Source organism: Chrysemys picta, chromosome 9 (genome assembly GCF_011386835.1).
Source record: "Chrysemys picta bellii isolate R12L10 chromosome 9, ASM1138683v2, whole genome shotgun sequence".
NCBI classification, from domain to species: Eukaryota; Metazoa; Chordata; order Testudines; family Emydidae; genus Chrysemys; species Chrysemys picta.
The window spans coordinates 43,808,653-43,836,589 of NC_088799.1; the positions used below are offsets into that span (position 1 = coordinate 43,808,653).

Below are 27,937 nucleotides of genomic sequence, written 5' to 3' on the forward strand. Positions count from 1 at the left end.
GTCAGTTTTGCCAAATTGTTCATGTCAGAATAAAACACAAAATAAAATTCCAGAAGAGTTGAAATATTTCATTCTGACTCTTTCAAAATGAAGCAGCTTTTTGTTTTGAAATTTCCCTTGAATTTTTTAAAAAAGTTAAAATATTAAAAGACATTTGAAATAGAACAAAAGATTTTGTTTTGGGTTGGACAAAACATTTCACTCTACATTTAACTTTTTAATTCACCAAAAATTTCAAAGACCAGTTATTTTTGGTTCAACCTGAAGTGACTATTCCAATATTTTTGAAGTTGACAGTAAATGAAAAAAAATCTGCTATTTGTACAGCTCTCATTGCAAATATTCTCTCTAGTTGTTAATCAGCTTTAGTAAATATATTTGTGCTTACCTATGTGAAGAATTGAAACTCACCTAGGGCCTGATCCAATGACCACTGACGCCAATGGAAAAACTAACTGCCTTGAGCGAACATTGGATTGACCCTTACTATAGTGACAACACAACTTAATTGCAGAATTATTGGAGTACAGCCTGGCACTCTCACATTTAAGCAACTGAGCTATTACTTTACAATGGCTAAGTGAATCCTGTGGAGTCTGGAGTTTCACACACTATTTCCAGATGACAAAACTAGTCTGAATGTGTATACTTTCCCCCAAATGATTCAAGCATCTGTCTGGTTCAAAAGGTTGTTGTTGTTTTTTTAATATAGGTGAAGGGATGCTTGTGCTATGTGTTATGGAGAGAAATCTACTGACCCCAAAAGTGAGACTGATACAACAAGGCAGCCTGTATCTGGGAAGTGTATGTCAGTGTATATATAATTTGCTGAATTTCTCTACACTTCATTTTTCAGTCTTTCCTCAGTGGAACACAATCCCAGTGACATCAGAGTTCAAGTCAAATGTTCAAACTCACAGTGCTTGAGCAGATTCAAAGCAAGCAAGAAAAATACAGCCAGTCATACATCCCTTTGAAGGAGATTTTCAAAACGAATAAGGGGATTCATTAGTTAAATTTTAATGAGATTTGGGGGCTAGCACCACAAATGAATATAAATACCTAAGTCCAAAATTTAGAACTTCAAAACCCCTGCTGAACTGCTGCCTAGCCCTGTAGGTGCCCACTTTCCCTAGGTACCTACATTTCATAAAGTTCCCTAGATGCCAAAAAATCTGCAAGTGGGCATGTGCACAACCACCTACATCCAGACGCTCATGCCTAGGCCCCATCAGCATTCCCAAACTAGGCATTCCCTGCCCAGCTTGCCTGTGGGGCTTGATCTGCTGGATGTGCTCTGAGGCCACCTAACAGAGGGATGCGTCAAGGATTATGGAGTTGCATCTGTCACTAACCCATACTGAAAGCAGGGCCTGCAGAGGCATTTAGGGCAGGTTTGTGGTGCCGGAGGCTGGTGGATTCAGGAAGCTGATCTATAGCAGGTACATACAAGACTGTCATACTGAGGGTAGGTGGCAGCGAGGTGCCTCATGACCCTGGGTACCCTTGGGAAGTGTCACCAGAAGCAGGGATTAGGCCACATCTTTCTCCTCAATATTTCCGGCTGGCTCTCTCAGATGGCTTTCCTCTCAGCATCCTGGCTTTTGTGGATCCCATTAGGTATCTCTCTCCCCCCATGCATTGTATAGGGAGGCGGGACACCTCCACTAGGTAGCAGGGTGCTTAAACTTTAGATGTGTAGCCTGATTTGGAGTGTGTTAGTAATGTTGATTTAATTTATCCACTTAATTTTATTTTATTTCATTATTGTAATTAATTAATAATAATATTCATAATTATTATGAATATTAATTAGTATGGTTTAGACTCGCCAATTTGTTTAATCAGAAGATAAAGTTCGTCCTGAATCCGGCTTCACAGAGTTTATAAAAAGACCTTCGGGGGTATGACAGGAAGCTTACACTGAGACAGATATAGTCATAAAGACCTTTTATTAAAATCAGTGAAATAGCAAGCAAATGGTAAAACAGTTAGAATTACAGAATTACAATTGTATTACTGTTATTCAGGAGATACATATGATAATACAATATTATGTGCTGCAAACTTTGGTTAATACTCACACTGTTTTAATAACCCGGTGTTGGAAGATAAGGGACCACGCCTCTGGCGGTTCTGGTTTCACACCTCTGGCAGAGGAAGCTAATGCAGAGCTGTTAAAGCTGTTTACTCTCTAACTTAACTCAATAAACCTTAAACTGAAATAAAGCGTAGGGAATCCAAGCTTAGCCTAGTCCCCTTAAAACTTAAAGTTTGAAAAGAAACAAACTACAGCCTATTAATAGTTAATAGCCGTCATAGATGGGTAGCATCGATACGCTGTTGAAGATGGAGACAATGAAGAGTAGATAGGTGGGTAGATTGCCTCTAAAATGGCGAGATGAATCGCCCTTTTATAGGGTATTGGTTGGAAATTCTTCCTCTGATGCCCAAATTTCATCCTTCCCCCACAGAAATGTTAGGTACACTTACCCCATAGGCTAGTATGTATGTGTGTATGGATGACATGTATGTACGCACTTGTGATGTACTTGTTAAGTCCGTGGGTACAACTTTGAAAAATCCCCTATGCCATTCTCCATTGTTTATTGGTTTAGGCAAAAAGTCTCTAGACATCTGTGTGGATGTTTTATCTATTTTTACTTTTCTGGGCAAGGGTCCCAAAATGTGCTAACTTTGCCTTAACTTAACATACAGGGTTTTGGCCTGTAGGTCTCTTGCATTACAGCCAAACTTATTTTTAATATAAATCTATAAACATATTACATCAAATACTCAAATGTATAAGAAAAGATATATTTATGCAAGCAAGCAGATTAATCCTTAGGGCTACAGGTGTGGCAATGCTCAATCTAAATCCCCTTTGTCAATCTAGCCTGCATGGCTAAAACCCTAGGCAACTATGACAATCTCAACCATTGTGTCCAGTGGATTACTCCATAATTACCATGAAATATATTCTTTGGTATTGTATAGTAGCAATGTGGTAATTAGGGATTTCTTTTATATATATATATATATACACACAGACATACAGGAGATAGGTCCTATTTTGATATTGTTTATCTAGTTGCATATACAGCTGGCCTCCATTAACACCCATTTTTATTGCCTGTTGCCTTGTCCTCTTTCCCCCAACCTTCCTACTGATTGTTATACCAACTGTTACATCTCATATTGAATGAGACTGTAAGCTCTTCAGAGGTAAGACTGTCCTTCTACTCGGTGTTTGTACGGGACCAAGCACCACAGCCCCCAACCCAGATCCTACATAGTGCCTAGTGACCCAACTGTAGCACAAATAATAATCAACACATCATTGTAGCAATTTCCCCAAGTGCAGCCATGGTTGGATTTTATCAAACCAGGGACTGTGCTTGCACTAGAATGTGCAGCACCTGCTTTTCTGATGATTAGATTAAGTTGTGACTAATTATATTTATCTTAATGCCACATTTTTGTCCCATCACATACTGTAGAGCATATCTGCATACAGTATTCTGAGAAATGTGGGAAATATGACCTATATTTTCAAATGGTTGGGGGGGGGATTCAATATGAGACCCTTTAAGGGGACCCAATTTTCAGAGAGTACAGTCTACTTTTCCTCTGAAAAATCAGGCCCCTTTAAGATGCCTCAAGTTGGGTACCCAAAAAATTACAGCAGCCTGAATCACTAGTATCTTTCCCCATATCTAGACAAAGCCATTCTGTGGATTTATTTCCTCTTTTTGTTAAAAATTCCCATTTAAGGGAGCTAACTCATTGTAAGAGTGCAGGAATTAGTACCAAGTGGGATTAGAGCACATCAATCAGTTAGCCGCTGCCTAACATTTCTCTTTGCAGCTGACAAAGGAGCTACTCCACTACATTATTCATTGGATTCCAAACCTTTTTCAATGCCGTCATTCCTGTGATGCAGAGGATTTTGGTGCTGTCTTTTCATGCCAGCAAAGCAAGTCAACTAGTTTTCAGGCAATCCTCAAACAAGAGAGAAAATATAGACTACAGAAGAACCACCTGATATTGCTTTTAAACCTTTGGCCCTCTGTACCTCACTTGTGCTCCCAGGAATGCCTAGCACTACTGTATTAAAAAGGATAGAGGGAGACGAGCTGGACATTGTCTTACTTGGAGGAAGTTGTTTATTCTCCAAATGCAATATTTAAGGACAAGGTGGATTTAGAACATTGCTTGAAAGCACATGTTGTCTGCTCTAGGTGTCTCTAGATACTTGCTTCCATAAGATGGATTTGGTTGATAAAGCAGCAGTTGCCTGTAGCCAGAGACTGTATATTGAAGATATTTTAAGCCTCCAAATGACTGATTTAAGTTTTAAGTATCTCTACTTTGTGAGGGAGATGTGGGGGAGAGAGCGAGGGTATCCAAGGGTGTGGGGCGGGGGCAAACTTGTTGTTAGAATATGCAATAAGGATCATACAGCCTAAGGCCTGACCCTACAAGCTGCTGAATGCAGGCATATCCCTTACCAGCACCACTGGTGCCTCTGCATGGCATAGTAGCCCTTTCTCCATTGGAGGTCTCTTGCCAGTGGTAGCCTGCCTCTTCCTGTGACTTGGCCCTCAAGCCAGGTCACTCCAAAGTCTCTCCCCTTCCAGGGTAATCCATAAACAGCAAGCCAGGGCAATTAACAGAGATAAACTGAGTTAGTGAGAGATAGAGGGAAGACCCTCTCAGGGTGTATCAGGGTCTGGCCCTGCTTTCCTTCAGGGAAGGGCTTTCGATCAGTGTTGTCTGGGAAGCTCCTGCCTTCAGCCAGCCCTTTCCTCTGGGGCTGAAGGTGCGTTCTCTTCCCTGGTCTGCCTGCAAGTGAGCAGTTCTGCTTCCCTTTTAACACCTCCTCCAGCCTGTCCATGTCTTGCAGGTGTGGTGGGTCAGAGCTGGCTGAGCTCAGAGCAGTTCCTTAACCCCTTGTTATCCAGTGCAGTGCTTGTACACCCCATCACAGAGCCCCAGTGACATAAACAGGGTTCCACACAGACACAAGGATCTTTCTCCCTTGAGCAGGTGAGGGCCTAAGGTGCTGATTCAGCAAGGTACTTAAGCATATGCCTAACTTTAAGCAAGGGAGTAGTCCCATTGACTTCCATGAGATTGCCCACATCAAAGCTGGGCACATGCATAAGTTCTTTGCTGGATTGGGGCTGAAAAGAGGGAAGTAAAATAGTGAATTATTTTCACAGTGGATATTGTGATATTTTGTCATATTTTCAAAATATTGTTCTAGAAGCTATTTTTTTTTAAAGAATGTTGAACATGTTTTGAGACCACATACAAGATTAAACATTTTTAGGTGTTGTATTTTTGTTTTGATTTGATTTCCATTAACCTATAAAGTGAACACTTAGAAAAAGTATTGGAAAGAAAGACTCAAAGATCTTTATGCAAAGGAGGTCAGTATTATTACCCCCATTTTATAGATGGGGAAACTGAGGCACAGAGCAGGGACGTGACTTGCCCAAGGTCACCCAGCAGGCCAACAGCAGAACCAAAAATTTAACTCACAACTCCTGAGTCCCAGTCCATGCCCTATCCACCCGACCACACTGCCTACATATCTAGCTCAATTTCTCCTTGATAGGAAAAAGCACATATGGGACAATAGACATTTCTTAGTACTGTTTAAAAGGCAGCACAGCCATCAGAATCAAAACAGATAAAGTCCTCTGGCTGAATCAACATCACCTACACTGAATGGCCATAGGCAAAGCCATGATCCTGCAAGCTCTCTGTGCGGAACTCCTTCTGGACTCAATGGGATTTCCACCCATGCATGACCAGACCCTAATTAGCAACAACATGCCACTGGGCCTGATCCAAAGCCCAGTAAAGTCAAAGAGAATCTTTCCATTTACCTTAATGGGTTTTGGATCAGACCCATTGTCGATCTTTCCCCCATATCTAATCAGTCCTGAGATAGGCCTTGTATTATGTATCTAAAGCAGACAACGGTTTGATGTTGTGTAGGCTAAACAGTGAGTAAATATTGATTAGTCTGGCATATTTAAGCTGAGTTTCTAGGACATGTACTGGTAAGCTATTTGTTCTCTTGTCTCTACTTGCAAAATTTCTTTAATCAAACTGTTCCTTGTTTCAAAGTTTGAAGAAGCTTTTTTAACTCACTCACCAGGGCTGTCTAACACTTATGTCATAGATAACAGGAATTCTTTTAGACACATGAACCATTCTCACACAACAGAGGAGCGACATGGACTGTGGATGAGTGAAGATGAGCATCAGTAGCTCACTGTCATTAGAAAATGAAAGATTGCTCAATAACAGAATGAGCGCAGCTTCCTCTGCGGGACCGACCCATCTTTAGAACTCAGGCTAACTCATGAAATATGGGAGACATCTTTAAACCATCTAGGCCACACGTGCTGCCTCCTGCTGCTCTCCCTTCCCACCTCATTCGCTCATCCCTGCTTGTCTGTAATGTCTTGTTTACCTCTTGTCATCTCCTAGTATAATATTGTAATTAACGGACAAAGATTGTAACCCATGATACGGCTGATCCATGTGTGTGTGGGCAGATAGATATTCTGTGACTGCATCCAGTCTCATGGCTAGTTTTCAAAGATAATTTAGCTATTTCCTTTGAAGTCTAATTTTAAAAAAATACGGTTAAAATGAAAAGATGAGGCAATATCCCTGCTTTCATCTAAACAAATAGGGGCATTATACTGTCCTGCTCTTCCCACAGAACTCCCGTTATTGTCAGGAGGACTCAGCAGCTCACAGGAGAGTTTAACCCTGTGAGCACAGTGGCCTGAGTCAGCAAGCACTTAAACGCATGGGTAACTTTAAGCAAGTGACCATTCCATTGACTTCAACAGGACAACTCCTCTGCTTAAACTGAAGCACGTACTTGAGTGTTTTACTGGTCTGGGTCAGAATGGTCAGCAGCTTGCAGAATCAAACCCCAAATGTACCTTGATATGCAAACAATGATATGCAGACTGCACTGTAAGTGCTCAGAAATCAGGCATCACATAACCAAGTTGTAGAGTAAACTTCTAACACATTATATGAGCAGAAGGAAGTCTAAATTGCCTTGAGATGTAACTTCAGTCCATTATTGAAGTATCTTCTCATTAGTGAGCAGTGGTTCCCATGACAATCTCTCTCTCTAAGAATCATACGTGGCATGGGTTCAGAATTAAAAATGAAGTCGCAAAGGAATCTAGTCAAGACCCCAGCAGGATACAACTGACGGTTTTCATTCTGAGTGTTTGCAGAGATTCCTGAACAATCCTTGAACTTTTTGTGTTTCATCTAAAAACTAACTTCTCTGAGACACATCCAAACATCACTGTAAGTTTACATCACTGTCCAATAGATAGGGTCTTACCAAATTCACAGACATGAAAAACACGTCAAGGACTGGGAAATCTGGTTTTCCACCATGAAATCTGGTCTTTTGTGTGCTTTTGCCTATACTATACAGATTTAATGCTGGAGACCAGCATTTCTTAAATTGGGGGACCTGACCTGAAAGGGAGGTGCAGAGGGGTCACAAGGTTATTTTAGGGGGGGGGTCAGAGTATTGCCACCCTTACGTCTGCACTGCCTTTAGAGCTAGGTGTCCGAAGAGCAGCCGCTGTTGGCTGGGTGCCCAGCTCTGAAGATGGCGCCCCACCAGCAGAAGTAAGAATGGCAATACCATACCATTTCACTCTTATTTCTGTGCTGCCTTCGGAGCTGGGCAGCTGGAGAGTGGCAGCTGCTGACTGAGGGCCCAGCTCTGCAGACAGCAGTGCAGTAGTAAGGGTGGTAATATCATATCATGACATCCTTACTTCTGCGCTGCTACTGGTGTTGGCTCTACCTTCAGAGCTGGGATCCCAGCCAGCAGCTGCCACTCTCCGGCTGCCCAGCTCTGAAGGCAGCGCCACCGCCAGCAGAAGTGCAGAAGTAAGGGTAGCAGTACCGCAACCTCTCCCCCCACAATAATCTTACAATCCCCCCACATCTCCTTTTTGGGGGGTCAGGATCCCTACAACTACAACACCGTGAAATTTCAGCTTTAAATAGCTGAAATCATGAAATTGACTATTTTTAAAATACTAATGACTGTGAAATTGACCAAAATGGACTGTGAATTTGGTAGGGCCCTACCAATAGAGTAGGTACAATCATAACCTTTAGCCACACGGCAGACAAAAATCCAGTTTTAGGCAGCCGATCCAACAGGATCCTATAATTCATAGTACCACTACAACAAAGTGGGATCTGCCATATTGGATTGGACTAGTAGTTCATCCGCCTGGTACCTTGCCTGTGACCATAGCCCATGTCTAAAAAAATAAAAAAAAGAGGACTGTGTTCTATAGTATTAGATTTGCTTTTGGTAGTAGTTTTGAGCTTACAATATATGGACCATCAGAAACACAGTACTCATTTTATCTCAGTGTTTATTTCACTGTGAAAAAGCAGCTATTTTTCCTTTTAGCTGTGTGTCACAGTGCATCAGTGTAGTTGGGGGAGAGATGTGGAGGCAGACTACCACGTGACCTAAATGTTACCTGGTAACAAACCCATGCAAAATCTTCAGATGCTCATAGGTTTCTCAACCGATTTCTCACGTTTAGTCTCAACACAGATTGCATTTGGTTTGGAAAATAACCAAGAATACATTTATCATTTCTTGAGCTAGTGGAATGAAGGGGGAAAAATACATGTTTCCTTTATTTAAATGTATTTGGAAATTTTTCCTATGGTTGGGTCACTTAAAAAAAGGTTTGGTTTTTAAACTTCAGATGTGAACCGTTCAGAATGGGACTAGAGTTTTTGCCTCATCTGAAGAAATTTGGGTTTGAAATAAAGTTTGAAAAAAAAAGGTGTAGGAGCTTTTCAAGGGCCCAGCACCCACAATCAGAGGCAGATTTCAGGAGAACCGCTCACATGTAGGACCTGAAATATAGGCCAGATTTTCAAGAGTGCTTAGCATGCAGCATTTGTTTACTAGTACAAAAACACCCTAAATTGTGTTTCTGAGCATTCATGTGTTTGTTTCTTTGAATCTATACTGAAGATGACATGATGATCGCACGACTGTATTAGGGATCATCATACAGACTGATATTTTCAAAGGTGACTGATGAAGTTAGGTACCCAACTCTCATTGACTTTCAAGGTGATATGAGTGCTAACTCTCTTAGGAGCCTTTGAAAATTCCAGCCACAGTGGATAACTTTATGTAAAGTGTTTTTGTTTTGTTTTTCCCAAAAAATATTTCCTGGCCCAGTTTATCTCCATTCCTCTCCCTTATACAGACTGATCATTTTTAAAGGTTGCCAGACTGGCAGAGACATTTTACAGAGCAGGAACTCAAGAGAACTTTGATGAGATGTGTAAACATTAAACAAGATACATGAGACATAATTTTGAAAGGAATTCCCCCCATAGATAAATAATAATAATAAATAATAATAATAATTAATGGAGATATCCTATCTCCTAGAACTGGAAGGGACCTTGAAAGGTCATCGAATCCAGCCCCCTGCCTTCACTAGCAGGACCAAGTACTGATTTTGCCCCAGATCCCCAAGTAGCCCCCTCAAGGATTGAACTCACAACCCTGGGTTTAAACATTTAAAATACTGCTATATGTAAACATACATTACTGATACAGTTGGGTGTACTTTAGGAATATTTGCCTACTGTGAATGGAAATATATTGATTCACTTTTTTTTTTTGCATCACAGTTTTGATCTACTGCAATCATTTTTTAATCCTGGACGATCATCAAAAAAAGAAAAACATTCCTAAATTCCATTTAGGAATCAAGATTTTATAAGATACTTTATTTTAGAGATGCTTCCTCCTTTAAATACAGGTATGCATCACCTTTCTGAAGCAGGGTTTTATAAAGTAACCTCAAGGTGACATCCAGCGTGCAAAGATGGACTAAAACGTAAATATCAATACACAGGTTGGCAACGTTCGGCACGCGGCTCGCCAGGGTAAGCACCCTGGTGGGCCGGGCCAGTTTTATTTACCTGCTGACGCGGCAGGTTCAGCCGATCGCGGCCCCCACTGGCCGCGGTTCGCCGTCCCGGGCCAATGGGGGCGGTGGGAAGCGGCGCGGGTGAGCGATGTGCCAATATAATCCACACAGCACTTGCACGTTGGTGAGTTTCAAACTCTCATCATTGCAATTAACAGTGAGGCACTATAGGAGTCTATACTATGACGAATGTTGAATATATATTTATTAGAGACCTGGAAAAGTGTCATGAGCAGTGAGATGGCAAAATCTGTATACAACACACTTATTTAGGTTATTTAGGAGAAGAGCATGAGCAACTTCAGAGGGACATAACCATGATAGGTGAATGAACACTATGATGACAGATTGAATGCAACATTGGCAATCCTGCTATCAGCCCAGGTACTGAACTCAGTGAAATCCATGTCAGTTTATAGCATCTTAGTTATTGCTTCTTCCTCCAACTTCTTTTTTTTTTTCCTTCTCATTTCCATTTCCATTGAGCCTACCAAGGGTAAATATGACACACTTGAAGGATAAATATAGTTCTTAAACCAGAAATAACTCTATGACAGGTGCCTTTCATCCTGATTGAACAGCAGGGCTATTGCCACATGCTGGCTCCTAATACACTTTAATTTTCATGTGTAGATATGACAGCTCTTTAAATCAGATTACAGTTGCTGATGATCAGAGCTGATGTATGTTTAATGTGAAATGTCCTTGTGTTAGGTCAAGCAGGAGCTCAACTAATAATTTGTCATTTAAGAAAGCTTTGATTGCTTATTGCAGAGAAGCAGGGCTTCCACATGAAGGCCTTGATTCTGCTCCAATTGAAGTCAGTGGCAAAATGCCCACTGACTTTAAAGGTGCAGGATCAGGATCAATTCCTCATCATTGAGAAAAGTTAGTCTTTAGCCTCTTCTTTCCCTTTAGCTCAGGTTTTGAAAACCACTGCTCCTGCAGTGTGTGCAGTAATCACACTCTACCTGTCCCATCAAACTGAAGTGGAGCAAAATTCAGAGTTTCTGTCATTCAGACAATTCAGATATGTCAACATTTGTTTGTGTCCTGAAGTGGGACTAAAAGTTGAAATGCCGACATTTTCTGTGGAAAGGAAATTCTGAACTTTTTTTTTATTTGGAAACATCAAAATGTTTCATTTCAACAAACAAAACATTCTGACCTTCCCAAAATAGGAATGTTTCAATTCACTTTTTGAACTGTATTTCCCGATTGTCTTATGAGAGTTGTAGTTCCAGTCCTCATTCACTCCTTTGGCCCAGGCTCCCTGACCCAACTACATCTTCCATAATAAATAGAGTCATGTGACTCTGCATGAGCCACCATCTGGACAAAATGCATTATGGGAGAAGTAGTCCTCCAGAGAGCCTGGTCCACAACAGATAATGGGAGCTGGAACTACAACTCCCATAAACCAATATAACAAAAGTAAATGAAGGATTAAAGATTTTTTTTAACCAATTCCAAATTAAACATTTTAGGTCAAATGAAATATTCTGATTTGGATCAAACCAACCCCAAATGAAATATTTCAGTTAGATTTTCCTGACAGAAAATTGAAAGTGTTTGGCAAATCAAAATTTTTCACGGGAAATTTTGAGTTTGCAGAAACTGCATTTTCTGTCAGAAAATCATTCAGATAGGAAATTCCTGACCAGCTCGACATGAAACATTAAAGGCCTGATTTTTCTACCCTTAAGGCTCTGACCTGCAAGGTACCAAGCAGAGTAACTCCGAATGCTCCCTTGTGTGCAGGGTGATCTTCCTGCTCCCCTCACTCTGGGCTGTGGTTACAAGGCACAAACAAGCCTTGTGAGAGGCTGGCTTAGCAGTCCACATACCTACCTGACATACCCTAGATTCACACACATCGTAGCATACTGGTACTTCAGGTCTTGAAGGGGCACTGTTTCAAGTTATGCCTTTTGTTCTGAGAGAAGAAGCTCTGGGATTATTTACATGTAGACAAACTAAGTCAAAATAGTCAACAATGTCGCTGTTTGCAGGGATCTAAACGTAGTAGGTAGTTGGGAGAGCTGGTTGAAATTTGTCATCATCAAATAGCTTTTTTTCAAAAATGGAAATATTTACCAAAAAAGCATATTTTTTCTCAGCTAAACCCAACAAATCAGTATTTGTTTTTTCCCTGTTCCCCTCATATTTTCTCTCCATTTTTCATTGGCAAAACAGAAGGAGGAAATGGTAGTGTGGGAGGAGGGATGACCAAAAACAAGTTTTTATCCAAATTTCAAAACCTGCATATTGCAAGTTATTTAGAAATTTATCAATATTTTAGTGACTCCTCCTTCCCATTCTTCCACTGTCTCTAGTAATTAGGGGCAAATATTCTTCTTTTACAATACAATAAAAATCTGTGCACTAACACAGTTTGTTCACATAGTCCTAGAAGACATAAAGCGTAATATAGGCAAGATGGGGTTCCTGGTTGTTTTCTGTTCCTTTCCTCCCCCCAGTTTCAAGAATTTACACCTGGTTTTAAAGCATGCATGACCATTATGCTATTTTCTTGAGCACCCAATAAAAAGCTGTATTTTTAATTCTGCCTTACTTCTCTTTTGCTTTTAAATTTACCTTTCCATCATTTCTTCTTCTTTTTTCTCCTTCCTCCTACCAGGAGTGAGACCCAACGGTCTTTTACGGTATTATTATCAGCATTTTCCTGTTGCATATATTAGCTGTGAACAAAGGGCTTAACTGATGGAGTGGTATATTAACACTCATAATTATGGGAATCAACCTTTAAGGGACAACCTGCCTAGTTGTTCTCTTAGCAGAAACACAAAGCATTAGCAACAAGGAGTCTGGTGGCACCTTAAAGACTAACAGATTTATTTGGGCATAAGCTTTCGTGAGTAAAAACCTCACTTCTTCGGATGCATAGAGTGAAAGTTACAGATGCAGGCATTATATACTGACACATGGAGAGCAGGGAGTTACTTCACAAGTGGAGAACCAGTGTTGACAGGGCCAATTCAATCAGGGTGGATGTAGTCCACTCCCAATAATAGATGAGGAGGTGTCAATTCCAGGAGAGGAAAAGCTGCTTCTGTAGTGAGCCAGCCACTCCCAGTCCCTATTCAAGCCCAGATTAATGGTGTTGAATTTGCAAATGAATTTTAGTTCTGCTGTTTCTCTTTGAAGTCTGTTTCTGAAGTTTTTTTGTTCAATGATAGTGACTTTTAAATCTGTAATAGAATGACCAGGGAGATTGAAGTGTTCACTTACTGGCTTATGTATGTTACCATTCCTGATGTCCGATTTGTGTCCATTTATTCTTTTGCGGAGGGACTGTCCCGTTTGGCCAATGTACATGGCAGAGGGGCATTGCTGGCACATGATGGCATATATGACATTAGTGGATGTGCAGGTGAATGAGCCCCTGATGGTGTGGCTGATGTGGTTGGATCCTCTGATGCTGTTGCCAGAGTAGATATGGGGACAGAGTAGGCAACGAGGTTTGCTACAGGGATAGGTTCCTGGGTTGGTGTTTCTGTGGTGTGGTGTGTAGTTGCTGGTGAGTATTTGCTTCAGGTTGGGGGGTTGTCTGTAAGCGAGGACTGGCCTGCCTCCCAAGGTCTGTGAGAGTGAGGGATCATTTTCCAGGATAGGTTGTAGATCGTGGATAATGCGCTGGAGAGGTTTTAGCTGGGGGCTGTATGTGATGGCCAGTGGTGTTCTGTTATTGTCCTTGTTGGGCCTGTCCTGCAGTAGGTGATTTCTGGGTACCCGTCTTGCTCTGTCAATCTGTTTCCTCACTTCCCCAGGTGGGTATTGTAGTTTTACGAATGCTTGATAAAGATCTTGTAGGTGTTTGTCTCTACAAACACCTACAAACACCTCACTGTGGGAGTGGACTACATCCACCCTGATTGAATTGGCCCTGTCAACACTGGTTCTCCACTTGTGAAGTAACCTGTTTGTCTCTACAAACACCTACAAACACCTGTGTGATGGGGAGGGGAGAGAGAACTTTCCTGTGCTTAATAGCTTTTAAGTGGTCCCATTTAAGCATTAAAGTTCACAGCTCCTTGGCAGGAATGGAGAAGTGGAGGGATGCTCTCTCATCTGTGCTACTCTTAAAGGTTGCCTCCAGAGATCGTTTCCTGCAAGGCTGGGTTAACAGGTCAGCAGCATATCACAATATGAAGACAGTGTGGTAACTTCCTCATTAATGAAAGCTTCCTGTTTGCAGAATGCCACAAAAAATGCTGATTAGCCCTTGAATTCATGAGATTGTAACATGGTGTTTGTATCTGGAATTTACTCCTGTCCCTGCTGTTAAGACAATTTGCTGAGGGAACATTTCACTGAGACAGATCTCCATGCAAAGGATGCCAGTAGTAACCCTGGACCTGCCAAGTCCCTGGGCTTTTCTCAGCTGAGAAGTACAAGGCCTCTAATGCACCCTGAAAAGAGATCCACCTGTGGAGCTGTGTGTGCATATAAGGATCTTCAGAAGCAGCTCCCTTTGTGCTTGAGGCCCTAATCCTGCAATGGGATGCTCACATTCACCTGGGTGGAATCCCACTGAAGACAAAGGGGCTCTGTGGGGTCCATTCAAGTAGATCTCATTGAAGGAAGGGGCCTAGCTAAACTAAGAGGGGGCTCCTGCGCCAGTGACACTGAATGCAAAATTAATTGACTACAATAGGACTCGGATCTGGCCCCAAAGCTTCATGGTTTTAGCAAAAAATTATTACGCTGGTGAACATGTTGATGTGCAGGACCCTACATTACTCTGAGGGGTCTCTTCTTTCCTCTCCAACTTCCAGATCTGATTTTTACCTTTCACTCTCTTACAAAACATTGCGGTTGCTTCTCTCAGCCTTCCAGAGATTGAGCTGACCTTGATTTATAATAGCTAGCTCATGAAGCAGTTCCGATTAGTCTTGGCAAGCAGAATGGGGTTCAGTCAATATACTTGGCAAACCTATTCAAGCATTTCCTTGTCTTCTGTCCTGAGGTAGCAAAGTTCTGAATGATTTTGTAGGATCAAAATACCTGATATATACTATCATTTTTTTTTATTTGATCATTTTTGCACAGGAAAAGGTAAGGAGTAAGTCAGGGTAAAATGAATGTGTTTTCAGTCTTGAATACAGTAAACGAAGTTGTAAGGCTTGGCTTGTTCCTTCACATTAATGTAAGCCCTTGAGAACGGCTGTATGTCTATCAGCCTTTGCTTCTGTCAAGCTTAGCAGGTCCCTTTCCATGTTCTAAGTAAGCCTGGCACTAAAGTACTATACATTGTGAATATTGGCATCTACAAATTACAGCCTGACCTTGTAACCAGTGTGAGCCACTCTAACTTGAGTTAGAGTACTAAATAGCCTTCAAGCCACTGCAATGACTGATCCTTGCCTTTATAGTGGAAATGAAGTTTTAGATTGATATATGTGATTAGCAATCTAATTGTCAGTTAAAAAACCTACTGCATTCTGAGGTAAATTCTGATGGAATGTGTGTCCTGAAACTACATTACATTTTTAAGAAAAAAAGACTAGAACCATCCATTTCTTGCATCTCTTATAATGTTTGTTAGCATAGGCTAATCATAGTTGCACAGTACAATTATAGTATTTAAGTATGTCTTAGAATGATTCCTTTTTTAGAAACAATGTCACTAGGCAACAGATTAGGTTTCAAAAAAGAAATGCACAAAATCCCAAATTGGGATCAGACCTTTAGCTTGTGTAAATTGGTCTCATTCCATAGATTTCATGGCACTGCTGAGGATCTGGCCAAGTGCCTTCATTTGATTTAATTACAGTAGAACCCCTATTGTAACAAACTGATTGAGGACTGAGGAGTTCCATTTTAGGAACTTTTCTAATTTAAGGCCCTCTTAAAATTTCCATAGGTATGATGCACAAGCTGCAGTGTGGCGCACCGCATCACTTTCTTCTTGTCCTTCACACCACTACAAAGCAATTTCTAATGCACTGGAGGCATCGACATGCGAAGGGATGTCCACTTGTTCTTCATTGACATCCCTTTCATTATATGATTTCACATACACACATACCCCTTCCTGTCATGAAAAATGGTCCATATAGCTAGTTGTTCATAAAGTTGGTGTTCCAAAATAAATCAATAAATAAAAATGAAGGGTCTACTGTAGTTACAGGGTACATTTCATGGAGAGATGCAGCACTCATCGTTGTGGCTCCCATTATCAGTGGAAGTTGCATGGCTAAATTTCTGTGCCTCATCTGGAAAATATACACCAATAAGTAACAAAATAAAATGTTTCTCTTGAGGTGGTGAAGGTTTATTGTTGGCATAGAGGAAGAAACTGATGGATTGTATAAAAGTTTGAGAGGTCCGTGGGATGGGCTTGATTTTAGTCTATGGCTATGAACTAGGGCAGTTTCAGGCATGTTTGTACTTGACACGGCTAAGCAGCACCTCTGCTGCTACTACCTGCACTATCACGACTAGGCTATTATTTATACTAGCGCTAGCTGAGTGAGAGCCAGAGCAAGTATGTGTATGAGAGCTGGGAAACACCCCTCCCCCCCCAACTCCTAGTGTAGATGTAGCCTATGTCTCATAAACCTTACCTAATCTGATCAAGGCAGCAGCTCTGTGAAGGTTGAACAGTGTCTGCTCATTCACATAGGGATGAGAGACTAATAAGGGATGGAATTTGTCGCCAGTGGCAGGGCTCAGAGGGGCAGGGCTGTCTGATGTGGAGATGAGAGGTACCAAGGATTAGAAGAAAAAATTGAAGAGGAATTTGTAATGATTTTTTTTGGGTGTACAACAGGACAGTTATCAATAGGGGGCTAAGCAGTACAGGGAACTGGTGGCTTTTTGAATGGGTGTTGGGAGTCTATGGGAAGGGTTATTAGACGTACAAGAAGCTGAGAGGTTTATCATCTGGTCCCAAGTGGCAGAAGAGAATTTCAATCATGTTAAGGTGAGACACCCCTGGAGTTCCTATTTATCTGTTTTAAGTTAATCATCTTTCAATTTTGGCAGTCTTTTGGTTCTTGTCTCCCGAGAAAGACTGAGTAGAAGCATCTGATCTACTTTGCCAGAGCTATAGGCTTAAAATATAAAGCTAAGTAAATAAGTAAATAAATAAAAATACTTTGGGGGAATTTTAATCTCATTTTACTGTAAGCAGGAAAACTATGGCTCAGTCACTTTAGATTTCTCATGAAAAAGTACATAAGCACCAATGTTGTGGTTAACTGCATCATTCAAATCTCGTCAGGCCTCATCCAGAACTCATTGCAGTCTAGAATTTTTATATCCTCTTTTAAATCAGTTGCCTGTGATCAAATACACTTTAGAGCAGACACAGCCTTCAGTTCAAAAACTGCACTATCAAGATATGCAGTCCAGTGGCAGAGAAACATGGATCTTGAGTACAGCATATCCAGTAAGAAATGAGACATAGTTCATTCAAGTTTGTGCATCGTTCCAGCAACATCATACAACTTCCCCTGACCCGGAAGCAATGATGGGGAAGTAGTAGGGATCCCTTTTCGATCAGTACTACACTAATGGTACAAGATTGATTCTATGCTGGTGGAATTGCAAAGCTTTAGAACTGACCACTTGTGATGCTTTACAAATCCAATGGACCTCTACTCTCCACAGATGGGAGTGGCCTCAAGCCCCTAAAAATGTAAACCAGAGTGGTTCTGTTGAACTAGTGAAGTCAATGGAGCTTTGCAGACTTACACCAACTGATGACTGAGCCCATTGGAGGGCTAGCCAGGGTACCCCAGCCAAATTCCAAGTAGGAAAATTGCATTGTGCCTCTCTAAAATTACCCCTGTACATCCATCCACTCCAGCTTAAAGTATTTTCCAGGTCCTAGCAGTTTAGTGTTGCTCTGGGCTGCCAACATTTGCCCAGTTCTGCCCTGAGAAGGCTGCATTTCAGTAGTTAGCTGTGTTCCCCATCTCCATGCACTTACAGATGAGCAGTTGGCATCTTTCCCTATTCCCCTGAAACATGTTACTAACAAACAGCATCACACATTTAAGGAGCAGGGGATGCTGGAGCCAGACCTTACCACCAAACTGACTGTCCATGGCCCCAAGAGACCAGACCTGTTAGACACTCACACAGCCTAGCGCCCAAGGGCACACTGGGCTGGATTTCTGTCCAACAACTGCTATTCAGGTGCAATAAGCCTAGGGTAGGCCCCTTAGCACATTTTACACACAAATGTAGCTTGCAGATGGCTTTTGGTTTCCTCTGGATGAAAGGGGCCATCATTAATTCTAATGAGCCCAAGTCAGACAGCGGGAGGGAAGGAGAGCTGACTAGAGTTTGGAGGAGTACCACTGTTAACCAGAGGACCAGGGGAAGGGAAGCCCTGCCCAAGCAGAGCAGAGGGACTCCCCAGCACAGAGGACTGAGGGAAACCCTACCCAAGGGGAAAAAGGGTAAGAAGCCCATGAAGCTGAAGGAGCTGGGACCTGGAGTAAGGGGGCAGACCTGGGTCCCTTCCCTGCTCCCCACCTCTCCTCTACCGGGGCACTAGCACAGCCCTCGATGCCCATGAATAGGGGCAAGAGGTGGCATCCTGACCCACCACACCAAGGAAAAGCGCAGGACCCACTACAGTAGCATCGGCCACTTGCCACAACTGCTAATGCAAGTAACTCAGACATATTTCCCCCCATATTTAGCATTAATAATTATACACACTGTTAATATTTCTTTCACAATCCTGTTTTCTTTATTTTAGGTGAGTGGTGTTACTAAAGGAATGGGCCGGACAAGAGAGCAACATGTACTGATCATGGTGGTTGTGATGGTAATTTGCTTTCTTCTTTGCTGGCTGCCATATGGGATCATGGCCCTGATCGCTACTTTTGGAAAACCTGGTCTAATTACGCCGTCCGCCAGCATCATTCCATCAGTCCTTGCAAAAAGTAGTACAGTCTACAATCCAGTCATCTACATATTTTTGAACAAACAAGTAAGTAAAGTTATATCCCTAAGGTCTGTTCTGATGCAATATGTGTCATGACATTGTAGGAACAAATCTTTCTTTTTAACAGGGACATTTTTAGAATAACCATGTAATGAAAAAGATTATGGAGCAGATCCTCAGTGGGTGTAGCTCCACTGAAGTCCACACAGCGACATTATTTTACACCCGCTGAGGATCTGGTTCAACAATGCAAATTATGCCAAATGTAAAAGAAAGTAATGGAACTCTAACCCTCCAAAAGCAAATGGCGAAACTCACCAGGGAATAAGGAGGATGCCAAGGACATAGATTAAAAATGTGTGTGACAGAAGGTAGTGAGCATGGAGACCAGCTTCCTAAATAAAGAAGTTGGCAAGTCTGGATCATTAAAAATAAAACAAACCCTGAACAACTAACTAAAGTTTCCTCTCTCTTAGGCCTTGGCTACCCTTGGCAATTCACAGCGCTGCCGTGGCAGAGCTGCCGCGGCAGTGCTCTGAAGCGCGAGTGTAGTTGCGCCGCCAGCGGTGCGAGAGCTCTCTCGCAGCGCTGTAAGTACTCCACCTCTCCGAGGGGAGTAGCTTGCAGCGCTGCGAGTGAGCGTGCAGCAAGCTGCAGGCGCTGATTACACTGGTGCTTTACAGCGCTGCACTCGATGCGCTCGGGGGGGGGGGAGGCGTTTTCACACCTCCGAGCGCAGCAAGTTGCAGCGCTGTACAGCGCCAGCGTAGCCAAGGCCTTAGTCAATTATAATTTGCCATCCAAACAAAGAGTTAAGAGTTAGACACTGAACAGAGGAAATCTTTGTGTCAGCAAGCTTGGCACCAGGTTCCTCAGAAATGTACTTCAGTCTGAAGTTTTTCTCAGGTATAGGCCATCTCAGCGAACCTACACTTTTCCATTCTACCTACTCTCCACCACATTATGACCAGCACATGGATATGGTTACTCTCTTCTCCCACAGCCTTTTCCTTCCTGTTTCACTTTTCTTGTCATCCTCTCAAATCCTTCAGTCATACCTCTGTCATCGTCTCCTCGTCAAAAGCAATTGTAAACAGGAAATCATCATCCAATGGGGGCATTTGTAAGGGGGCCCTGCAGAGTTCTGCTCTTGGCCCAATGCTATTCGATTTCTTTTACAATAGTGAAAGTTAATATAAAATCATTGCTGGTAATATTTACAGAGGACACAAATTGATGGAATGATAAATAATTCCAGGAGATAGGAGGTCAGACTCAATGATCATAATGGTTGCTTCTGCCTTAAAAATCTATGAATATTCCTATCCTTCCTCTACCTCGCCACATCCACTACTCCCATTCACAGTCCACACTGCCTTTCCCCTCCTTCTTCTCTGTCTTGAAGTCATGCTTCCTCTCCCACACACTTACCTCTGTCCACTCCCTCCTCATAATCCATTTACTAGTCTCTCACCCAAACTGAGTTGTTTCCAACGCATTTTTCTTTCAATGCTGCTCTCATTATGTATTTATTTGTCTTTTGGCTACTTCACAATCTCCAAAACTCCTGGCCCTGCAAGCCAATGAGAACCTCAGTTGTGCAACTTCATCACAAAATATGCTCAAACACTTTGAGGAGAAATACACACAACATAGCCAAGTTGGCAATGTCTTTCTTTACATAGTCTGAATTTCAAGCACTGTTAAATGGATGTGAAAACAGGTTGATATTTTTTTAAACCATCATGATCATCAAATTTCTTAACTAATGTTTCAACACTAGAAACCCGATTTATTTTTATTTATAGAAGTGAACTTCTGGCTGGAATGAAGGGGAAGTGAATGAACATTTTAACAGATGGATGGAAGTAGCTTTATATACAAATGTTATAGTCTGTGCAGTCATTTAGAATATTAACAGGACTGAGTCTGTGCATGTTTTGTGGTAAAATATAAGCCATTCAGCATGTAGGTAAATAGTGTTTAACAAATTTCACTCATTAACTAATGTCCAAAATTACTAGTGACATACAATCCTCTATGATATGGGTACAGGAATTTATCAGCATGGAAGAGAAGAAAGAACACAATGTGTGACTATTAACAGTTGAAAGCATAAATGCCTGATCTAGAATGCTGTATTCAGATTTTGCCACCTTTTTATACGAACAATATTCCTGCTGTGAACAGGATGCCGCACAGAGCTGAATGATTTTGCATTTTAATAATATCTGTAAAGAGGAAAGTCTAGAGCAGCTGTCAGCTTTTCCCACTGGGGAAGAAGAGACATCATGGTGACCTAAAATGTATTTAAAGTTAGGAATACGTTCATTGATTTTGAGAGAGAAAATGTTCTGCATAGATGAATGGTTGTGGGTACAACCTACCATTATTTAGTGAAGAGCAAACAGGACACTGAGGAATTGCTACTGCCCTGGATTAGCAAGTGCATGGAACAACTTGACAAGAGCATCAAAGGCTAGATGCTATGGGTCTGATTTACCGCTTCATTACTCCGGTGTTATACGATGGTAACAATTGATTTTATATAATTCTTTTCTTCTGATGCAGTACAAGACACTGGCCAGCCAATAAGCTGGAATTACCCTTTTTATCAGAAGGGGGAAAATTATACTGTTAAATTGTTTGGGTACAAATAGTTATAAGTATCCTAGTTCCAACTCAATGTGAACTTTACCACAAATATATTCCATCTATATGGCTGTCATAATTTTTTCAAATAAAAGTGGCAAAATGAAATTTAAGAAAAGCTCACAGATCATACTGAGGCAACTAGACAACATAAAAGGGCATTGACCTGGGAGTTAAGAGATAGCGACAAAGCACTAAGATTTGGATTGCATTAGGGAGAATAAAAGAGGAAAGATGTGCTTTGCCTAGAAACTTTTCCCTAGCAAACAGTCATATCCACACTTTCCAAGTTTATGCTCACCTCACACCCCATCACACTACTTAATTGCTCCCTGAGATTCACTTCATATGCAAATCATAGATGGCAATATTCAGGTATTTTGAAGTCCAAACCTGTAGGGTATTTTGTCCACTTGACTCACTCTCACATTAGAGAGAGAAGGTAGGTAACTCACCTTTCCCAGACATGAAGAAGAGCTCTGTGGAAGCTCAAAAGCTTGTTTCTTTCACAAACAAAAATTTGGTCCATAAAAGATATTACCTCACCCACCCTGTCTCATTAATATCCTGGGACCAAGATGGCTACAACAACAGAAGACATGTTTAACTGTCGCCTTTATCTGTTAGAGTTTTGTGAAGTGTCAGAATTACTGTCCTGTCCAATAAGTGCTTAAAGGAAAACAACTCTGCTTGGGAGACACTGTGGCTTCAGAACCAAAATAGCACCTTCATTCTGGAGCCTGATTCTGACTTACACCACTTGGGCAGTGTAAAAAGGCCTTCAACTGAGTGCAACTTACATTTACTTTGAGGTCGCTTTGGATGCTGGAGGGATGTAAAAGGGCCTTAGTATAAATGACAATCAAGCTCTTCAATTTCATGGTGAACTTTTGTGACTGCAGTGGTGTTATGTCTTCAGCATCACATGCTTGGGATAGGAAGGGGAACATCAGGGATCAGCCAGTTGGGTCAGATATTTTAATTATGACTCATAGCCCCCTGTAGTAAAATCTACAAGTCATTTCCTGCAGAATATGGGCTTGTTTTTGAATAATCTGATATCTTGCTTTGGGAGGGTGGTATAGCTTGTGTGCAGAATTGTGTCTGGAGCTCTACGGGTCACATGTAGTCTGCCCCTTTCGATTGCAATTTTTAAAAAAGTTTGTTGAAACCATAAAAGGCGATCCATTCTCTTCAGAGAGCAGCCAGCTGTGTGCTGATGAGCATTCGAGTGAAATGTATTAACATGTTAAATAATTTAAAGATGCAAGTCCTACAATGCAGTGTATTAGAGCAATCCCTGCATTTTATCTAGAGTATTTTCCAGCTACCCTGTGTGTGTAGAGATGTGGTTGTTACCCCTGAGGAGCTAACATTTTCCTTTGCCCTTGAGTTCCACAAAAGGGCCGGACTCCGCTTTGTGTATTCTCTTCCTAGAAACAAATCATGTAGGTGTTAGAAAATCAAAGCACCTGTTGGTAATCTCTCCTATCTCTAGGGCAGTAAAAGATTGTTTCTTACAGTACATTTTCTGGTGTCTTGACCAGTCTAGGTTTTAGATTTCCCAAGTGATGGGACTTCCACCACTTACTTTAGCAAACTATTCCACAGCCAGCTAGGTCTGATTGTCAGGAGACTGTTATTGATCATTTTAATTTTTCCCTTCGTGTCATCCATTATAGCATGTCACTCTCCAATAGGCCATCTTAAATAGTTCTTCACTCTCCTTGGTAGAGCTGATAGGAACTTTTTCACCACAAACAAAACATTTCACAGAGACAAATCTGTTTCCATAAAATTTTTATCAGGAAGATTTTTGAGTCATAAAGAGACTTTGTCTATAGTTGGGTGGTTAGGCTCCTAGACTAGATCAAGTCCCAGTACTGCCTGATTTAGAGTAATGGAGGATGAAAAACTCTGGTCCAAATCTGGCAGAATGGAGACTTGAACTGGGCACTCTATCCCAGGCCAGCACCAACCCACTCCTGCAAAAATATTCAAAAGATTTTATTTTCATGCCAATGCAGAACAAAAACTAATTTTGAAAGCTCAAAAGTTGTCACGAAACAAAATTGTCATCCTCTGGTCACCTGTACTCATTGGTATTTACAGTCCTCAACTATGGCCAGAATGCTGTGAGGTCTCCATGCGCACTTTCATAGTTGCTTGAGTATATATTTCTGGGCACTCCGTAACATCTGCAGCGTCTTGGTCAACAGAACTATAATGGTCAGCTGATAGTTTAGCTAATCTGGGTTGCTGCCATTCAGTAAAAAAGTCAAACTTTTCTCCCTATGAAGCCTTTTCTTTGTCACTTAGAAGAAGATTATTTAGTTTGGATTGGAGCAATCTACGACTGTAGAGACTGAGTGGTATCTTGAGGGGACAGACGTTGAGGCCACTCTGCTTGAGTTTAAGCCAGACTTACACACCACCTCCAGCCTGTGCCACATGCTCTTCCCTTCCTCCCCTGGGGATTCACATGATCAGCATTAAATTGCTGTGTCAGTTTGGGGAAAGAATGGTCCCATTCACTCTTCATCAATCCTGGCAGGTGCTTGAAATGGAGGTAGGAGTTCTGAGCAAGGGGGCCTCAAATTGCCTAAAGACATTCTGTTGAGAAGGGCTCAAAACTAAAGATTAGAAATGGAGTGAAGCCGTCTTGTTATTCTTGCGGCTTCGGGACTGGTGAGCGGTACGGTGTTTAGGCCAAATAATCCATGTCAGTGGTTAAGCAGCACTTAAGAGGAGATACTGTTGCACAGCAGTCACACAGCACTGCCACTCTGCATGGTGCTCCAGAGTCATGTTTTATCTCTTTTGCTCATTCTTCTTTTGTATTAGGAGGATGTGACTTGACAGTGGGTAGTGTGTGTGATACGGTAAAGTTAAACTGGTGTCCCACTGTGCCAGGACCAATCCTACAGAAACCACTAACAAATCTCTGTATTTCTTCTCTGCTGTTTAGCATTTCACTGGGGAGGTTATACATACGTTGTCAGTGCACTTTGTGAAGTTACTGTGAAATGAAAGATGCTGTGTACAACGTATCTAACATATGAAAATAACCAGCCAAATATATATAGCCAGTCATAGGGATACTGTACATACGTCCCCAGGGAGAGCATTTCAGCAGGTTTTCCATTATGAGTAAAAATCCCTAGGGCAAGATGCTCAACTGATGTAAATCAGCATACCTCCACTGAAGTTAATAGAACAATGCCAGTTTACACCAGCTGAGGATCTGGGCCCTGGGCTTTTTTTCCATTCTGATCCTTTCAATCATATATTCCCTTCTTGCTTTAAGAAAATCACCCTGTATTATTATAACTATAACAAGGACATTCAGCCCAATATTTTAGTTTGTGTTAGTCTTACAGGAGGAAGAATTTATGATTGTCCAAATTGTTTAATTACTGCCAATATTTAGACTAAATCTGAAGATTTACATGAGCCTAATACCCAGGCATGAATCTTTCTTAAGATAGAGATATGGTTGTAAGTAGTGTCAGAGTGGACTTCCTCTCCCCTGGCATACAAGCAGCACACAGCTAGAGCAGAGCCTTGCACTTTGTATAATGGTTTGCATTAGCATATCAGGATAGGAGCATTGTAAATTCCCTCTGCACAAGTGGTAAATGATTAAATAAGGGAGAAGGAAGTGGATATTCAGACCCATGAACTCTAACCTCCCTGCCCCCGCCCTTTTTCAGAGTACAGAGAAGACCCAAAGGAAATCATACTTCTGCTTTCCTAAATTGAATCCGATCTCTCCCCTCCTAGACTGGTGACTCCTTTCTTCTGTTTGCTTTATAGGATTGCCAAAGAAAGATAAACAGCTCTCCCTACATCTGCTCCCCAGATATTTAACTCTTCCCTGCCTGATTCACATTCCCCAGACTTGGCAGGAAAGGCTTACGGAGTGACTGTTTTCTTCTACTAGGGATCTGACAACGGACCCTTTATCAAGTCTGACAGGGACCCTTCAAATTTGCCTGTTAATTGTCTCTCTTTGCAGGAAGGGATATTTATAAAACAAAATCTCAAATGCACTGAAATTGTGAACAGAGCAGCTGTAAAGTGTGTCTGTTCCTGATCATGACCTGCATGCACTCCTCAAGTTTTACTTCTCTTTGCTTCTTTCAGAGGTAATTGCTCCACCACTGCTCCATTTATCCTGAACACGTTATTAAACCTAACTACAGCAGGAAGGCATATCATATCAGTGCATTTCACAATCATGTGAGCATGGGAAGACTACAGAAGTGCTTGTTTCTCAGTTATAGCAACAAGTATTTGGGATTTAGGATTAATGCATATGGGGATTTAATTTGAAAAACATACATACAATCTTTTAAAAAAATCTTATCAAATGAGGTTAGAAACACAATTCCTGACCTGAATTCCATGTTTAATGAGGTCAGATATTCATCTCTGGTTTCCTTTTACAGCACGGGAGCTGAATTTCAAAATTCATGTGTTACTGTTATACCATAATTTTCCCCCATAGTGATTCAGTGGGAGGAAAATTCACCTGCCCTTTTTTGCATTCAGTACTTACAGACTTTAATAAAAGCATTTAACAAATTGAGTGAAAATTGATGCTTGGGTAAAATAATAGCAACGCTCAGTCTTCACATTACAGTAAGTCACTAGCTTAGAGATTTTATTGTGGGAAATAGCAAAACTTCCTGAAGTTGTAAAGCATCAGTCTTATTTTCAGATCTTAGAGTGTAAGGAGGGGACATAATTTGTCTCATAGCATAACATGTGTTGTTTAGTTGAAGGTAATGATGTAAGTACATGTACTTATCTCATAAGGCGATCTCAGAGTATAAATCAATCGTGTGTTGTTCAGATACTGAGGTTTGGGCAGGGGGTTCTTGGCTGAGGTGGGAAGTCAGAGTTTCCACAGGTATCCGTGTACATTCATCACAAAGAGCTAGATGTCCACAGCTAGGAGATGGTTATCTTTGGCTGTTGGGTTTAGGTGGCTGGGAGGAAGGAACAGGTGGTATCATTAGCTGGAAGTGGAACAAGATGCGTTTCTAGAATCTGGGGCATATGGAATAACTTGGAAGTTAACTTGCTCAGATATTAGAGTTCCTAAACACAATATGTAGTTACCATGTACTACAGCACCCTAAATTGCATGAGGCTCTTTACCTATATAGGAGAACACAGGCATGCAATCCAAGGCCCTGACCTGCAAACACAGGCTCTGTCAGCTATCAGCACAGAGAAAAAAAGCAAAAGGCATGGTTTGAAAATGAATGCCAAATATCTATGTTCAGAAAGAACCCTGGAGGATTTACTATTTTGACTTGGCTGATTGTTCTGATGGGATGCAGATCCCAGAGAACAGAGAGCTCTATAGACTGCACTAATAGCAGGCAGGATGGTAATTATTTTTAATACATTACAGCACTCAGATACTAAACTGATGGAGGCCACAGAAAAGTTCAGATAGACTACAGCACTTAGATGAGTTTTCTTTCTTAGTATGCAGATTTTAGTGAAGTGGAGAAAGGCCATGTTTAAGAAAAAGCCACCAGAATCATTGCAAATCATGTTTCAATCTCCTTGCTTGTCTTTGTATTTCCCAATACATCACAAAACAAACAAATCCAGTTACTCTGCATGATGGGCTCTTCAGATTACTTGGGCCTGAATCCCCAAAGGTAGATTTCAGTGGGATTTGGGTGCCTAAATGGATCTGAAGCTCAGTGTGTAAGCTGTAGTTGCATTTCTGCTTGCCCTTTTCACCAGCCCAGAATACACGGGTTTCTCTGACCATGGTTAAATTGCCTGTGCCACATTCTTCTCAATTGGTTCATCTCACCAGAAAAAGAAAGGGGAAGACAAAAGTTCCCCAGGCATGAAACATGTCCAGAAAAGAGACTGCAAGAGAGCCTTTAGCTCAACTATATTTTGATTACAATGTTCCTACAGCTTTATGACTTATAAGGGAAAAGATCTTTGGCAGTCCCATTGACTTCAGTGGAATGATGCCAACCTACAGCAGCTGAGAATCTGGCCCCAAATGTAATAATATTTTCTCACTGAGAAAAATCCAGGAAGGGACAAATAAAGGAAACCTGTAAGTTGGTTTTACCCCATATTCCTCTTAAAAAAAATCTGATTTACAAAAAGCCAATTAAAAATGTTCTGCATGCTACAAAGATCAAATCCCAGATCTCTACTTCTACTTGCACCCCACTCTTCTCTCCACCCACAGAACAATCACGATGAAATATTTGGGATAAGCATTAGAATTGCCAACACTTGGCGCTTAGGTAGACAC

The 27,937-nt window shown here is 41.4% G+C and overlaps 1 long non-coding RNA gene across 1 annotated transcript in view; it reads left to right on the forward strand.

Moving 5' to 3' along the window:
• The window catches only part of LOC101936399 (uncharacterized), a 120,078-nt gene that overhangs the window by 41,694 nt on the left and 50,447 nt on the right, over positions 1-27,937 (forward strand). The window contains exon 2 of the long non-coding RNA XR_010590374.1: positions 18,793-19,026. This is a non-coding gene — a long non-coding RNA (uncharacterized LOC101936399). The remainder of the gene's footprint in view (positions 1-18,792; positions 19,027-27,937) is intronic.